This window comes from Microcaecilia unicolor, chromosome 2, assembly GCF_901765095.1.
Source record: "Microcaecilia unicolor chromosome 2, aMicUni1.1, whole genome shotgun sequence".
Taxonomy (NCBI): Eukaryota; Metazoa; Chordata; class Amphibia; order Gymnophiona; family Siphonopidae; genus Microcaecilia; species Microcaecilia unicolor.
In genome coordinates this window covers 397,811,526-397,829,343 of record NC_044032.1, presented here as the reverse complement: position 1 = coordinate 397,829,343, position 17,818 = coordinate 397,811,526, and the positions used below count along the sequence as shown (strand labels likewise).

Sequence of the window (17,818 nt, the reverse complement as noted above, 5' to 3'; positions counted from 1 at the left end):
GGTCATACTGCATCAGGCCACGAACAGGCTCAGCACTTGGCACAGGCACTAGAATGCACAGGTGAACATCTCCACAATGTAGAAAACAAAAAAGCTAAGTGTTGTTGCACCACTTCAGCCAAAACCTACTGATGGTAAATAGTTTACATGATTTCCAGAAATCCATTCTCAAAAGGCAGGCCTCTGGGCAAATCCCATCCTGTGAAATTCACATAGCGTATTTCTCCGTTCAACCAAAAGGGCTCCACACAGACACTACATGCTGTTCTGATCTTCCCAAAGTCTTCCAGCCTATATTTTATGTCTATCTTTACCATTCTGATCATATTGTGAAATGGGCATATAAGATAGTTGTCTTTAAAAATATGGTAAACTCAAGTAGTTACAAAAATGCATGACCATCCTATCTGAGCTGAACAAGAAATTGCCCATCGTAAATCACTAGATGACACAGAACCAAGGCTACTTGCTCACGAAGAACAGAGTTCTCCCACTTGAGCCAAAGCTCAATGGGAAGCAATTTTATAAAGCCATCTCCTATGTAAAACATGTTTTACATGCAGAAAAAAAGCAAGGTACTCACCTGTACCAGGTGTTCTCTGTGGACAGTAGAATACACCACCTCACAACATGGATGATGGCACAGTTGCCCGAGACTTGTTTAGCAGAGTTCCTATGAATTCCAGGTGTTGAGACAGGCTGAGAGGAGACATGGGGTAGTTTATAATCAACCCTACCACACCAGCACCTGAATGGTTGTGTGCACTGATCTTTCTTCCCCTTCCTGACATGTGCTCCTCACTAGCCAATCATCTAACTAAGAAACATGTGCACCCTCTATCTGCATAGATAAGTGGATATGACCGCAAGGCATTTTGTAAATACACAAGGTGCTGACGTGAAGCCAAAAGGTAGTATACAGAACTGGAAGTGGTGTTTCCCTATGACATATCTGAGATACACCCTATCTCAGACACAGGAGATAAGTTTCATTTTATTTTGATATACTGTACAATAAGTAGCATTTTGTAGGTGATTTACAATGTTAAAATTGAAATCATCAGATGTGGAAAGAAACTACAATAAAATAATAGAATGTAAGCATCACAAGTCCACAGAACACTGCCAGATGCCTTCTTGCAGATACGGAATAGATATTTCTTCACAGCCCTTAGGTCTAGAATGGGACAAAATCTTCCCATCTTCTTTATGACCAGGAACTATCTGTAATAAAATCCTTGCTATCTTTCCTCTGGTTGAATAGATTCTATTGTACTGGCTTCTAAACAGTGTTCTTTTTTTTTAAGTATTTTCTGATGCTGAGAGTTTGATCATGATCTTCAGTAGGCAATCTGGAGGTGAGCCAAAAAGATAAAGACTGTATCCTACCTGGACGATTTTTAGAACCCATCAATCTGATGTTAATATCGGCCGGCACTTTATCAAAATGCCGAGCTTCCTTCTGGGAGCCTGTCCAGGTTGGACCCACAAATTCTGGACTATGTTTTCTTCAAAACCCCATCCTGAGTTTGGTTGTGAAGTCAATTGGTACTTTTGGACCCTCTGTTCTCTATGTCATGCCTTGCCTGGGATGAGAGGGAAGGAGAAGAATGCCTATGCCCGTGGGGTATAGTAGGATCTCTGCTGCCCTCCTCTCTGATCTTTGAAGTCTTTAGAGCATTCTGATACCTCCTAGAAGAGGCAGTTGGGTCTGAAGTGGGCTTGGGGAGGGTTCTATGAATGTCATTGTGCTGCTTAATAGTGAAACAACCTATTCCATCTTATCTATGAAGAGACTCTCTTTACAGCATTGCACAGCATGTGTCACAAAGCCCCTAACACTTCAGGGAGGCAGTTTCAGTACGTGCCTTCCTTGCCTTGGAGAACAGGTCTGGTTACTGGCCCTTCAGTACGAAGGACAAGGCTTTGCCTCTAATAAAAAAAGTATCAAAGACAGTCTGCACATACAGATCCTTTTACCATTAGTAGTCCATATTCACAGTAACCTAATCACTCAGTGAATTCACCCCACCACTGGTCAAACAGCTGCTTCACCAAATTCTACACTACTCCTTTTATGAGACTGAATGATATTGTTCTGCGCTTCTGAGACTCCTTCTGAAAGAAGAAAAACTGGAAAATAGCAAAGCGTTCCTTGATTATGCAAATTAGGTCTTGGTCTCTCTCAGACTGTTGACATATGCAAATGAGCTTTCCTTTAGAAAGCTCTGGGGGGTTTTCTATTTCATTCTTTCCTTAAAACAGCGTCCAAAATACAAGACTGACTCCTTCTGAGTAACAGGAGCTCAGTCTAACAAGCCTTCTCACCTTGGATAGGACAAAACTCAACATGAGTTCAACATCTTATCTTCCACCCCTTGCTGCTCTTCTTAGTTCAAAAGTTAAAAACTCCATGGTTCAATAAATTAAAGGTATATACCCTTCACAGTTTCCTTTTCTGTTCATCCTTGGTTCTTCTGGCCACCATTCCTCCTAAGGGCCTCCTTAGTCTAGCCTTCAAGTATCATGGCTGTGGGTGCCTCCTTTCTTCCTCCACCCTTCTAGCATTATCTGCCTCTTGGAAGATATTTTCAAGGGAACCCAAGGTTATCAACCCCTCCCTTCTTCTTAGCTCACAACCTATCCAAAGGTCTGACTCGTTACTTCCCCAATTAGGATACTTGCTTTGCTCCTCTCCAGTCTTTCCTAATATGGGCAGAGCTGCTTCCCTGCCCCCCACCCTTCTGGGCTACATCTCTCAATTCTCAGCTTGGGCTAACCAATTCTTAAAGGATCCATGATGTATTTGCTCTTGAGAAATGCACTATGGGACTCATATGTTTGCATTTCTTAAAAAGGGAATGAATCCCTTTTCCTGCCATGAAAGATTCTATACATGTCATATATATCAGCAAGCTTTTCTTGCAATTCATATTTTAGGTCTGAAGCTCAGATTCAGCAAGTCTCTGGGTGCCAATCTTTACTGCAGAAGTTCTTGATGCCGTATTGAAAATATATGTTGCACGGGCCATGTATTTTCCATAATTCTTCCCTTTGGCTATTGGTGAGCAGGGTTCTTCAGCCTTCTTTTTAGGGGCAAATGTTGGCCAATTCTGCCACACTGCACAGTCTCATAAGAGCATGCTTATAAAAAGTTGGTAAGATGCTATGCAGGACATTAGCATAATATTATAAAACTGTTATCTCTGAAAAGACTCCAGTGACTGAGATTCCCTCCCTGAGGGAACTTTGTACATCAAATAAACCTTTTTAGCAGAATGTACCGGGAGGAGGGGCGGTGAATGGGCACTGCCCCTTTAAATATGAAAGCATGAGCCATTTCCTCTATACAAAACTGATGAACTATTCTGGTGGAAACTTTCTTCTCTCATGGGGTGGGGAGGGATCTGATGGTAAACCAGATGAGCCCTCTTTAGAAAGAAGCTCTGATTCGTAGATTTCCAGGAGTGCTCAGATTTAGTCTCAGAGAAATACACTAAAGCCAGTCTGAGTCTCTGCCTATCTCAATGTACTGACCTTGGCATCAGGTCTTGGGTATATGCGTTTAGACATCGAAGATCTGCAATGCACCAGTGAAGCTTCCTTCCCAGATAGACTACATATAGACAAAGAAACCTTTTGAGGTCTTGGTGCCAATGGTTCACTAGCAGGCAGTGCATGGGTCTCGAGGATTGGCTGGACAGCCTCTTGCCTTAGCACTGATGAAGCTGAAGCTGCAATATCACATCAAGTAAAGAAGCCTTCCCCCCGCTCTTCAAATTCATGAGCTTCTCTTTGAAGGCTGCCATCAACAAAGGCACGGGAAAATAAATTACATATTACTAACAATAGTTCCGCAAGTTCATTTTTCAATTCTATCAGTACTCGGGGATGAATACCATCCGGTCCAGGAGATTTGCTACTCTTTACTTTGTCGAATTGCGCCATTACATCCTCTAGGTTTACAGAGATTTCATTCAGTTTCTGGCACCAGTACCTCTCCCAAATTTTCCTCAGTGAAGACTGAAGCAAAGAATTCATTTAATCTCTCCGCTATGGCTTTGTCTTCCCTGATTGCCCCTTTTACCCCTTGGTCATCTAGCGGTACAACCGATTTTTTTTGCCGGCTTCTTGCTTTTAATATACCTAAAAAAAAAATTTAATTGTGTGTTTTCGCCTCCAACGCAATCTTTTTTTCAAACTCTCTCTTTGCTTTCCTTATCAGCGCTTTGCATTTGACTTGCCATTCCTGATGCTGTTTCTTATTACTTTTGGTCGGTTCCTTGTTCCATTTTCTGAAGGATTTTCTTTTAGCTGTAATAGCTTCCTTCACCTCACTTTTTAACCATGCTGGCTGTCGTTTGGTTAATACATGGAATATATTTGGCCTGGGCGTCCAGGATGGTATTTTTGAACAGCATCCAAGCCTGATGTAAATTTTTGACCTTCGCAGTTGCTCCTCTTAGGTTTTTTTTCACCGTTCTTCTTATTTTATCATAGTCTCCTTTTTGAAAGTTAAATGCTAATGTATTGGATTTCTTGTATGTACTTACTCCAAAGCCAATATCAAATCTGATCATATTATGATCACTGTTATCAAGCGGCCCCAGCACCATTACCTCCTGCACCAGATCATGTGCTCCACTAAGGACTAGGTTTCAGCTGATGCATGGTGATAACACCCACTTATTGGACTCTGGACTTAAGTGTACCAGATTCCAGAGGCAGCCACGGCCTGTAGACGAGAGCTATCGCTACATTAAATTGAGCTAGATGGAAACAGGGTTTTAAAAAAGGGGCAGACTGGGAGGGATTAAAAGCCCAAGTTGAATGAAGACTCATAGCACATCATTGCCCAGCAAAGTCCTACAAATAAGCTGAGGGCCCAGATGGACAAAACTGTTGGACCAAGAAAAAAAAAAAAAAACTGAAAAAAGGTGCTACAACAAAACTCCAAATCCATTTCAAGGAAGAGACACTACCTTTCATCTATAGCTTGTTTACAGACAAGTGTAAAAATGGGATGTTTGGGGGCATTTGTGTGCCTATTTCCTCATTAAAATATATATATTTGTTACATTTTTAATCATTCCACAGTCCTCATTTTTTCTTGAGACCAATCTGTAATTGCCCTATTGAGACAATCAGTTTTTCCTAAATATTTGAAGTGTAGGAAGAACAGAGATTACATTGAAAGCTATTTTCTGTCATCCTTAAACATTTGCAAAGGGCAGAGAACTGACATATGTATACAGGGCATGTTAATTTCACAAAGCAAATTTAATCATTGAAACTGCATGTCTGACATAATTAATAAATCCAAACTGCATATTTAATTCTGCCCTTTCTAAACAGAAAGCAAACTACCTGGTATAAATATTACCTCTTAACTGCAAGGTAATGAGAAAGCATGCAGCTGCAGAGTTTTCTTTTTTTTCTTAATAAATACAATGCAAATTTCATTCTTAACCTTCCTGTTTTTGGTTACAGAGCCATGAGTCGTCATTAACTACTCAATTATTCTTCTCCTATTTTATAACCCAATTCATTCAGTTTAGTCATTTCAGTAACAATCCTGGATCAACACCATGCATCTGGACTGTGTCCAGAACCTGTAATAATAAGCCTTATTTTCAGCCACTAGGTGTCACTAGAAACTCTCCTCTTCCAGGAACACTGGCTAGGAACATTGCCTCCACAACATCGAATCCCAGCTGGCCCTGGGGGAATAGAACACCTGAACCAGAAATCAAACACTGTCACTAAATGACCAGGACAGACCAATACGTTTTAACAACAAAAAATACATGGTAACTAACTCACTCAGGGTAGCACTGACAGGAGTTTGAAACATGTAACCAGAAGTATGAGTTACCATGGCTTCAATCTTAGTTATCTGTCTATTCATGAATCTCTCAAGCATTCAAAATTTAACTATCTTAAAAAATACAAATGAAAGATTGCCTCTGGGGCTCAGTGGCAAGTACAATGTATACTATCATATAGGAGACCCAATTTTTATCATTGGGTCAGGCTCTGGCGCTCTGGACCAGCCATGACAAGGGATGCCGTGGAAGCAATAGAAAGGGAAAGGAGTCTTGAACAGTATGCACATCAACATGGGGCCCAGATATCAGAGGACCATATTAATGTCTATATGCGAATGCCAGGAGCCTAAGAAATAAGATGGGGGAGTTAGAATATATTGCACTAAATGAAAAATTAGATATAATAGGCATCTCTGAGACCTGGTGGAAGGAGGATAACCAGTGGGACACTGTCATACCGGGGTACAAATTATATCGTAGTGATAGGGTGAATCGGATTGGTGGAGGGGTAGCATTGTATATTAACAAGAGCCTTGAATCAAATAGATTGAAAATTCTGCAGGAAACAAAACACTCCTTGGAATCACTGTGGATTGAAATTCCATGTGCAAAGGGGAAAAGGATAGTGATAGGAGTGTACTACCGTCCGCCTGGCCAGGACGAACAGACGGATGCGGAAATGTTAAAGGAAATCAGGGACGCAAACAAACTGGGCAACACAATAATAATGGGGGATTTCAATTACCCGCATATAGACTGGGTTAATGTAACATCTGTACACGCAAGGGACATAAGATTTCTTGATGAAATCAAGGACAGCTTCATGGAACAGCTAGTTCAGGAGCCGACAAGAGAAGGAAAAATACTAGACTTAGTCCTTAGTGGTGCTCATGATCTAGTGCAGGGGGTAACGATACGAGGGCCGCTTGATAACAGTGATCATAATATGATCGGTTTTGATATTGGCATTGAAGGAAGTGAAACTAGGAAATCAAGTACGCTAGCGTTTAACTATAGAAAAGGTGATTACGACAAAATGAGAAAAATGGTGAAAAAAAGACTGAAAGGAGCAGCTCGCAGAGTAAAAAACTTGCGTCAGGCGTGGATGCTGTTTAAAAACACCATCCTGGAGGTTCAGGACAAATATATTCCACGTATTAGAAAAAAGGGAAAAAAGACTAAACGTCAGCCGGCGTGGCTAAACAGTAAGATAAAGGAAGTCATTAGAGCCAAAAAACAATCCTTCAGAAAGTGGAGAAGAGAACCAACTGAAAGTAACAGGATAGATCATAAGGAATGCCAAGCCAAATGCAAAGCGGAGATAAGGAGGGCAAAAAAGGACTTTGAGAAGAAATTAGCGTTGGAAGCAAAAATACATAGTAAAAATTTTTTTTAGATACATTAAAAGCAGGAAACCGGCCAAAGAGTCGGTTGGGCCGCTGGACGAAAATGGTGTTAAAGGGGCGATCAAGGAGGACAAAGCCGTAGCGGAGAAATTAAATGAATTCTTTGCTTCGGTCTTCACCGAGGAGGATTTGGGGGGGACACCGGTGCTGGAAAGAATATTTGAAGCGGGGGAGTCGGAGAAACTAAACAAATTCTCTGTAACCTTGGAGGATGTAATGGGTCAGTTCAGCAAGCTGAAGAGTAGTAAATCACCGGGACCTGATGGTATTCATCCCAGAGTATTAATAGAACTAAAAAATGAACTTGCGGAGCTACTGTTAGAAATATGCAATCTGTCCCTAAAATCGAGTGTAGTACCGGAAGACTGGAGGGTAGCCAATGTTACTCCGATTTTTAAGAAGGGTTCCAGAGGAGATCCGGGAAATTATAGACCGGTGAGTCTGACGTCGGTGCCGGGCAAGATGGTGGAGGCTATTATTAAGAATAAAATTGCAGAGCATATACAAAAACATGGACTGATGAGACAAAGTCAGCACGGATTTAGTGAAGGGAAGTCTTGCCTCACCAATCTAATGCATTTTTTTGAGGGGGTAAGCAAACATGTGGACAATGGGGAGCCGGTTGATATTGTATATCTGGATTTTCAGAAGGCGTTTGACAAAGTGCCGCACGAAAGACTCCTGAAGAAATTGCAGAGTCATGGAATCGGAGGTAGGGTATTATTATGGATTAAGAACTGGTTGAAAGATAGGAAGCAGAGAGTAGGATTGCGTGGCCAGTATTCTCAGTGGAGGAGGGTAGTTAGTGGGGTCCCGCAGGGGTCTGTGCTGGGTCCGTTGCTTTTTAATGTATTTATAAATGACCTAGAGATGGGAATAACTAGTGAGGTAATTAAATTCGCCGATGACACAAAATTATTCAGGGTCGTCAAGTCGCAGGAGGAATGTGAACGATTACAGGAGGACCTTGCGAGACTGGGAGAATGGGCGTGCAAGTGGCAGATGAAGTTCAATGTTGACAAGTGCAAAGTGATGCATGTGGGTAAGAGGAACCCGAATTATAGCTACGTCTTGCAAGGTTCCGCGTTAGGAGTTACGGATCAAGAAAGGGATCTGGGTGTCGTCGTCGATGATACGCTGAAACCTTCTGCTCAGTGTGCTGCTGCGGCTAGGAAAGCGAATAGAATGTTGGGTGTTATTAAGAAGGGTATGGAGTCCAGGTGTGCGGATGTTATAATGCCGTTGTATCGCTCCATGGTGCGACCGCACCTGGAGTATTGTGTTCAGTACTGGTCTCCGTATCTCAAAAAAGATATAGTAGAATTGGAAAAGGTACAGCGAAGGGCGACGAAAATGATAGTGGGGATGGGACGACTTTCCTATGAAGAGAGGCTGAGAAGGCTAGGGCTTTTCAGCTTGGAGAAGAGACGGCTGAGGGGAGATATGATAGAAGTGTATAAAATAATGAGTGGAATGGATCGGGTGGATGTGAAGCGACTGTTCACGCTATCCAAAAATACTAGGACTAGAGGGCATGAGTTGAAGCTACAGTGTGGTAAATTTAAAATGAATCGGAGAAAATTTTTCTTCACCCAACGTGTAATTAGACTCTGGAATTCATTGCCGGAGAACGTGGTACGGGCGGTTAGCTTGACGGAGTTTAAAAAGGGGTTAGATAGATTCCTAAAGGACAAGTCCATAGACCGCTATTAAATGGACTGGAAAAATTCCTCATTTTTAGGTACAACTTGTCTGGAATGTTTTTACGTTTGGGGAGCGTGCCAGGTGCCCTTGACCTGGATTGGCCACTGTCGGTGACAGGATGCTGGGCTAGATGGACCTTTGGTCTTTCCCAGTATGGCACTACTTATGTACTTATGTACTTATGTACTTATTACTCCAATAACACCCAACTTAGTTATCTTCATCAATACTTTGTAATTCCAACTACTAGGTAAGCCGCATTGAACCTGCTTTGAGTGGGAAAATGCGGGGTACAAATGTAATAATAAAATAAAAATAATACATTCATATTTTACTGTCCTGACCTAAACATATCCCTCCTCTCAGGAAACAGCCTTTTCAGTCTGGATAAAAAAAAACCACATATTATGAGACTTGTGCTTATATTTAGGTGTTCTGAAAAGGGCATTTTTTTCAGACAGGCCAAGTTATCCAGGCTAGCAAACTCGGCAACACAATAATAATGGGTGATTTCAATTACCACTAATTATTCACAATTTTCTACTATAGAAAACCCTGTATTGCAGGTGCCAATGCACATGTATATATGAAAAAATACGTGGAGAAAAAAAGACTTCAGAGTCCTCAGGAATAATTCTCTTTACAATGATATTTTTCAAAACAAGAGAACTCCTTACTACAATCATTAGTCTTCACAAAAAAAACTCCACTCTTCTTATTCACAAAATACTAGTGCATGCACTTCAAACAATACAAAAGGTAGAGGCTGTTTCTCACGCCACAAAGCCGGTGAACCACTTCTAAATTATAACTTAGCTTGTATCTTCTGTATATCCATTCTTTTCCAAAATGTCTGCTACTGAAACGCCCAACAGGAGAACCCTGTTTCGCCACCACCGGGCTATTTCAAGGGCTAATATTTTTTCGGCTGAGGGGAGATATGATAGAAGTGTATAAAATAATGAGTGGAATGGATCGGGTGGATGTGAAGCGACTGTTCACGCTATCCAAAAATACTAGGACTAGAGGGCATGAGTTGAAGCTACAGTGTGGTAAATTTAAAATGAATCGGAGAAAATTTTTCTTCACCCAACGTGTAATTAGACTCTGGAATTCATTGCCGGAGAACGTGGTACGGGCGGTTAGCTTGACGGAGTTTAAAAAGGGGTTAGATAGATTCCTAAATGACAAGTCCATAGACCGCTATTAAATGGACTTGGAAAAATTCCGCATTTTTAGGTATAACTTGTCTGGAATGTTTTTACGTTGGGGGAGCGTGCCAGGTGCCCTTGACCTGGATTGGCCACTGTCGGTGACAGGATGCTGGGCTAGATGGACCTTTGGTCTTTCCCAGTATGGCACTACTTATGTACTTATGTACTTATGTAATCAGGCTGCATAGAACTGTGGTCTGTGGCCTCTGGACAAGAACAGTTAGCAATGATTGGGCTGAGCTGGAATGGAAATATAAAATAGGAGATAAAACCCAAGCAGTGGCGTACCAAGGGGGGGGCGGTGGGGGCGGTCCGCCCCGGGTGCCAGTGGGTGGGGGGTGCTCCGCTCCCGCCGCCTCCCGTGGCCGTTCCCGCGGTGCCGCACATTAAAAAAAACGGTGAAGCAGCGTCGCAGGCAGTGCCTCGTGCCCTGCTTGTAAAAAAAAAATCAAATCTCCTTCCCCTCCTCGTCTTGACGTCGACTCGGGCCTTCCAATCAATTTGATTGGAAGGCCCGAGTCGACGTCAAGATGTCAAGACGAGAAGGAAGGAGATTTGATTTTTTTTTACAAGCAGGGCACGAGGCGCTGCCTGCGACGCTGCTTGCCGGTTTTAACAGGACTGAGGTGGGGAAGGAGAGGGGCGAAAGGGACTCGGGTGGGGGTGTTCAGAGGGGAGAAGGGGACTGGGGTGGGGGTCTCAGACAGGGGAGGGGAGAAGGGGACTGGGGTGGGGATCTTAGAGGGGAGAAGGGAAGGGGACTGGGGTGGGGATCTCAGACAGGGGAGGGGAGAAGGGGACTGGGGTGGGGATCTCAGAGGAGAGAAGGGGTCTGGGGTGGGGATCTCAGAGGGGAAAAGGGAAGGGGAGGGGAGAAGGGGACTGGGATGGGGGTGTTCAGAGGAGAGAAGGGGACTGGGGTGGGGGTCTCAGACAGGGGAGGGGAGAAGGGGACTGTGGTGGGGGTCTCAGACAGGAGAAGGGGACTGGGGTGGGGGTGTTCAGAGGGGAGAAGGGGGCTGGAACTGGGGGCTGAAAAAAGGGGCAGAGAGAGAGAGAGAGGGGACAGATCCTAGATGGAAGGGGGAGCGAGAGGGAGGGCAGACCCTGGATGAATGGGAGAGGGAGGGCAAATGGTGGATTGAAGGGGCAGAGAGAAAGGGCAGGCAGTGGATGGAAGGGACGGCAGAGAGGGCAGACACTGGATGGCAGAGAGAGAGAGAGTGAAGACAGATGCTGGATGGAAGGAAGACGGTGAAAAGAAGATGAGGAAAGCAGAAACCAGAGACAACAAACTGTAAATAAAATATATTTTTTTATTTTTTTTGCTTTAGGATAAAGTATTGTAGATGTGTTAAATGTTTATAATAGAACATGTAAATAAGGTAATCTTTTTATTGGACTCATTTTAATACATTTTGACTAACTTTCGGAGAACAAAACCCCCTTCCTCAGGTCAGGATAGGATACTGTAACAGCACTATACTGTACTGACCCGAGGACGGAGGTTTTGGCCTCTGAAAGCTAAATGTATTAGTCCAATAAAATGGTATTATTTTACTTTCTATATTTGTTTTATTTCTATTTGTTAATTTGTAAAGTGGTGATTGGTACTTGTTAGGTTTTTTTTTTTCAAATTTACATCTGCTGTCTTTATATTTTGCACAGTACTAGGGGACAGTTTCTGTTGTGTTGCATTGTATGCAGAGTCTGGCATTGGGGATTCAGTTTAATTTTTGTCTAAATAGAAAGTGTATGATTACTTATTCTATAGTGGATTAGGGTGTATCTGTGTTTGTGAAAAAGACATGGCTTTCAGTTGGCATTGACTGTGCAGGATCTACGATCTGTACTATTCTGTCTGGTTTCGTTTTACAATAGGTGAATTGATGTTCTAGTGCTCACTGTAGTGTTTAAGATTCTTTCCTTTTCCTTGTGTGACTCGTAGAAATGACTGCTTATGGTATGGTAGAATTGCTCTATAGGTCCTGAGTGTTTTGTATTCTCGGCATGCCTAGTACTGGATTTTGGGGGGGGGGGGGGGGGGGGTTAAAAAATGACCGGCCCCGGGTGTCAACTACCCTAGGTACGCCACTGAACCCAAGGTAATTATTAATGAAGGTCTTTGCCACTTAAGACTATTAGAGGCCAGTTCTGAATGAGCTGGAAGACCAAACTTTACATTCACTTTTCCCATGTGGGGACTGATAAAAGGGTTGAAAATCCTTAAGAGCACCAGAGTTGGGCCAAGGCAGCCTCCTAGAGAAAGACACACGTTTGCATGCTGCTAGGTTTTTTCGTTGATTAACTGTTCTGTGTCTTTCTACCCTTTCATATGTAGGAGGAAGGGAAAAATCCAGATGCAGCCACCACTTCATCTTTGGAGGGCTGCTTACTTGACAACAATCCACGAGCTGCTGTGTGATTTTGTTAACACACCACTGGAGAGAATGCCCACCAATGCAGAGTGCAGGGAACCTCTCTGAGTTGGGCTCAGGAAGATCTTTTAAGCTCAGCAATCAGTCCTTTTCCTCCCTGCAGCATGCTTCAACCCTTACTGAGGTGGACTCACAGGCGAACTGGATTGGTGTGCCTCTTAAACAAGCCAGTGGTGGAACAGCAGGATAAGAGACTGTTTGACCCAAGATATCTTCTGCATTAGGGCAGACTGAACCATCACAGAAATAATAATAAGGTATAACTAACCAGCGCCTTGGGTGTTTCAAAGAGAGGGGGGTTTGTTGTGAGCTGAATATTTTCCCCCAATGTACTAAAGGCTCTCTCTTTAATCACAAACGTTTAAATCACCTCTGGCGAGACCTTCTAATGTTACACTAGATAGGTTTGACAGGCAGAGGCTATAATTACCTTGAATATACACAGTGCATTTTGTCCAGCAAAAAAGGTGCCGGTACTCAAATGCCAGGCCACCCTTCAGGGGTGGAGTGATCATTGAGGGACCCACCCTACAATAGACAGGACCCCTGCAACCAGTCATAGAATCTATGACAAGGTAGAATTTGTATGTAGAACCTGAGCTCTTTCATTAAAATACGAGAACCATGTGTCAAATTTAGCAGACAGTGGAAAAGGTGCTGGTACTCAGTACCCCCTCAAAAAAGGCCTGAATATACATTTGAGAATTCAAGCTAAGGAGGAAGAACATCAATCAAAACCCGGGAGGAGGACAGTAGGTTAGAAGCAACCCAAAACCTCCTGGTGCAAGATAAAGGGGTTATTGGAAGGAAGATTTAGAACTTGAAGAATGCTTCTAGATCTCTCAAACGTACCCCCATTCAAAGTGAATGGGTTGTGTCAATATTACCGCATTGGCAGCCACCAGCACAGCTTTGTAAACAGGGGCCTTAGACTGTTAAATTTTCCTAAAATACAATTGTTATCAATAGTTATTCTCCAGAAGTATATAAAATACATTTTGAAAATTCCAGAGAACCTCTATTTAGTAAGATCTATTATATACCATCAAGAAGAGAAGAAGGACAAGAGAAAGAGGAAGAATTCACTGTGGATCGGTTGGTAGACAGTCTGGATATCATAGCGTTTTTGAAGAGGTCAGAAGTGGAAGATCTACAGAGGGGAACCTTGTTAGTGACTTTTGTATGCCCCCAAGGACTAGGATCAAACCCTTCACTTGGTTCTTTAGTTATAGTAATACTTATATTTATAGGAGAAAAAATGTGGATGTATCCCTACTTCTGTAAAGTAATCAGGAATGAAGGAATTCCTTTTTTTGCATTACGCTTTGAGGCCTTGGCTCTTGGGGCCCCTTTGTTCTATGTCAAATTTGTAAATACTTTCTTAGTTTAAATAAAATTAAATATATTTTCTTTGGACCATCTCAACTAAAGCTTTTCTTGGACTTTAATAGTTTGTTGGCTGAAACATCTACACCTGTTTGGCACGATTTACCAAAAGTAATGAATCTCATTGAATTCTTTGAATGGGTGACCGGAGAATTGAATCAGGAACGTGCTATAGATGTAATCTACTTAGATTTCAGCGAAGCTTTACACACACAGTTCCCCACAGGAGGCTCTTGAATAAACTTGACAGGCCAAAGATAGGACCCGATGTGGTGAACTGGATTAGGAACTGGTTGACGGACAGACACCAGAGGGTGGTGGTAAATGGAATTTGATCAGATGAGGGAAAGGTGAGTAGTGGAATGCCTCAGGGATCGGTGCTGGGGCCGATTCTGTTCAATATATTTGTAAGTGACATTGCCGAAGGGTTAGAAGGTAAAGTTTGCCTTTTTGCGGATGACGCCAAGATTTGTAACAGAGTGGACACCCAAGAGGGAGTGGAAAACATGAAAAAGGATCTGCAGAACAATGGTCTAATGTTTGGCAATTAAAATTCAAAGCGAAGAAATGCAATGTGATGCACTTAGGGAGTAGAAATCCATGGGAGACGTATGTGTTAGGCGGTGAGAGTCTGATATGTGCAGACAGGGAGAGGGATCTTGGGGTGATAGCATCTGATGATCTGAAGGCGACGAAACAGTGTGACAAGGCGGTAGCCATAGCCAGAAGGTTGCTAGGCTGTATATACAGAGGTGTGACCAGCAGAAGAAAGGAGGTGTTGATGCCCCTCTACAAGTCGCTGGTGAGGCCCCACCTAGAGTATTATGTTCAGTTTTGGAGGCCATATCTTGCTAAGGATGTAAAAAAAATTGAAGCGGTGCAAAGAAAAGCTACAAAAATGGTATGGGATTTGTGTTTGAAAAATTTCCAGACCGCACAAAACACAGCGGCTAGACTAATCCTGGGAAAATCACGTTTTGAGCATGCTCAACCTCTGCGTTTCCTTCTCCACTGGTTGCCCGTGAGGGAACGTATCTCTTTCAAAATTTGCTCCCTAACTCATAAAATCATTTACGGACAAGCTCCAGAATATATGCTTCGCCTTATCGACCTCTCACCCAGAAACGCAGTAGCCACCTCGAGGTCGTATCTCAACCTGCACTTCCCAAATTGCAGAGGCGTCAAATACAAGAAGATCTTCACTTCATCTTTCCAATACTCCTGTGTCAAGAATTGGAATGTTTTGCCGAAATACCTAAAACTGCAAATGGACCACCAACTGTTCAAGAGGCTGCTGAAAACCCACCTATTTGGATTGGTCTACTCCCCTCACACTCTTACCGCTCAATAGTCCCACTTAACCCTAAACTGTTATGCCCCCTCTTTCCCTTCCTTGCCTAATTTATGTCTCTTACCATTTCTCTTATTGTATTGTCTTTTTTTTTTTACTTATCCTATGTTAGCCACATTGTGCCTGCATGCGTGGGAAAATGTGGGGTAGAAATGTACTATAAATAAATAAATAAATAAATAAATAAAACGTATGAGAGACTTGCTGACCTGAACATGTATACCCTGGAGGAAAGGAGAAACAGGGGTGATATGACAGACATTCAAATATTCGAAAGGTATTAATCCGCAAACGAACCTGTTCCGGAGATGGGAAAGCAGTAGAACTAGAGGACATGAAATGAGGTTGAAGGGGGGCAGACTCACGAAAAATATCAGGAAGTGTTTTTTCACGGAGAGAGTGGTGGATACTTGGAATGCCCTCCCACGGGAGGTGGTGAAGATGAAAACGGTAACGGAATTCAAAAATGCGTGGGATAAACATAAAGGAATCCTGTTCAGAAGGAATGGATCCTCAGAAGCTTAGTGGAAATTGGGTGGCAGCACTAGTGGTTGGGAGGCAGGGCTAGAACTAGGCAGACTTCTATGGTCTGTGCCTTGAAAATGGTAGATACAAATCAAGGTCAGGTATACATATAAAGTAGCGCATCTGAGTTTATCTTGTTGGGCAGACTGGATGGACCGTACAGGTCTTTTTCTGCCGTTATCTACTATGTTATTATGTTACTGTGATTTAAGTATCAAGAATCTCATTTTGTATAGCTAAATGGTCTCTGTAGGTTATAGTTCTTTTTACAGTTTTCTAGGTTGGTAAGTTTATGAGTACTTAAGGCCCCTGGTACTGTGATCTGACATAACTCTGTATTTCTTGTTAAATATTAGGACTGCACATCCATTAAAAGATTTTAATTGCTTGATTAATCACAACTAAAATGTTTAATTGCAAGATTAATAATGCATAAACTGGCCAATAGTAATTTTTTCCAGTACACCGCCACAGTAATCCTGATCACGTGCGAAGTTAACTCACTCCCATCATACAACACTCCTGTCTCTCTCCCACCCCCATCCAGCATCGCTCCATCTCGGCTCTTCTACTGAGCCTGCTGCTTCACTAGGTCCATCCCTACACCCCTTCCCTTGCACTCCGCTCCATGGATAAATCCTTCTTATCTGTTCCCTTCTCCACTACTGCCAACTCCAGACTTCGCACCTTTTGTCTCGCTGCACCCTACGCCTGGAATAAACTTCCTGAGCCCCTACGTCTTGCCCCATCCTTGGCCACCTTTAAATCTAGACTGAAAGCCCACCTCTTTAACATTGCTTTTGACTTGTAACCACTCGCCTCCACCTACCCTCCTCTCTTCCTTCCCATTCACATTAACTGATTTGATTTGCTTACTTTATTTATTTTTTGTCTATTAGATTGTAATCTTTGAGCAGGGACCGTCTTTCTTCTATGTTTGTGCAGCGCTGCGTATGCTTTGTAGCGCTATAGAAATGCAAAATAGTAGTAGTAGTAGTAGGTCTGCCCGCTGGCAGTGGAAGCAACAGGAAATAGAAGACAGGCACAGCAGCACTGCCAGATCTGCTGGTTTCACCCTTCTGAAATAGAAGTTGGATCAGAAGGGGCACAACAAAACAGCAGTAACTCCCAGAATTGAAAACTATAAAACCTGTTACACCAAGCCCTAGACCACATGCTTGTCACAAGGTATTGTAATGTAAGGATTGCCTCCATATACTTGATATGATGTGGGTTGAGTAGGAAGGGGATGGGGGAGGGGGATTATTTCCTGAGTGTCTGGTGGGTGGATTTTAGTCTGGGATTATTCTATGCTGGCAGGTTTTGGGGAGATTGCTCTCCATTAAAGGACAGGGAGGTGTATTGCAGGATAAATATAAAAATTTATGTATTTACTTATTAGGATTTATTTACCACCTTTTAGAAGAAATTCACTCAAGGCAAAGTACAGCAAGAATGATAGGCAACAGTCAATTTCAGGAAAAACAAATAGTAATATTATGGCATAGTATGCTACTTACAATTTGATAGAATAAACTTTTATATTCAAATATTTAATTGTATTATCATTGGGTTTAGAATATTAGCAGTAAAAAATTATTTACATTTGAATACCCTGCTTCATCTGCAAGATAGATTATAGGCATTTAGAATGTTTTCCTTGTTATTTCATAATAAATTCTTTACTTCGTTTCAAAAGAAACACCAAGCAATTATACTTATGAAAAATAAAATACAATACCAAAGAAGTAACGTTTCTAAAGCCTACCTCAAAGACAGCACATGGTTTAAACCAAGAAAATATAAAGAAATTAAATAATTTATCAGTATCTCTTAAGAATGCTTACATAATACCCTTAATTAACTAATCTTGCCTAGGGTCTAGCTGATGCTGACTGACAAAAAGGTTTCTACCTGACTAGGTTCAAGGAAAACAATTAGTAATTTTGACAGGTAATCATACATT

The 17,818-nt window shown here is 42.2% G+C and overlaps 1 protein-coding gene across 3 annotated transcripts in view; it reads right to left on the bottom strand.

Moving 5' to 3' along the window:
* Positions 1 to 17,818, bottom strand: part of AFF1 (AF4/FMR2 family member 1) — a 430,143-nt gene that overhangs the window by 67,961 nt on the left and 344,364 nt on the right. The gene's annotated exons all lie outside the window — the stretch shown is intronic.